The following is a 425-nucleotide window of genomic DNA, read 5'->3' as shown; positions in this document are numbered from 1 at the left end:
GGAATTGCTTGAACCCAGGAGGTGGAGGCTGCAGTGAGCCGAGATTGTGCCATTGCACTCCAGTGTGGGCGACAGAGGGAGACTCCGTCTCAAAAAAAAATTAGCTGGGCGTGGTGGCCAGTGCCTGTAATCCCAGCTACTTGGGAGATTGAGGCAGGGGGAATTGCTTGAACCCAGGAGGTGGAGGCTGCAGTGAGCCGAGATTGTGCCATTGCACTCCAGTGTGGGCGACAGAGGGAGACTCCGTCTCAAAACAAAACATACAAAAATTTCCCACTATAACCATTTTAAGTGTACAATTTAGTGGCATTAAGTACGTAATCATCACCACTATTTCCAGAACATTTTCATCATCCCAAACTCTGTGCCCATTAAGCAATAACTCCCTCTCCCTCTCTCCCCCTAGGCCTGGTAACCTCTATTCT

The sequence above is a fragment of the Colobus angolensis genome, unplaced genomic scaffold, assembly GCF_000951035.1.
Source record: "Colobus angolensis palliatus isolate OR3802 unplaced genomic scaffold, Cang.pa_1.0 Scaffold32, whole genome shotgun sequence".
NCBI classification, from domain to species: Eukaryota; Metazoa; Chordata; class Mammalia; order Primates; family Cercopithecidae; genus Colobus; species Colobus angolensis.
This window is presented reverse-complemented; position numbering follows the sequence as displayed.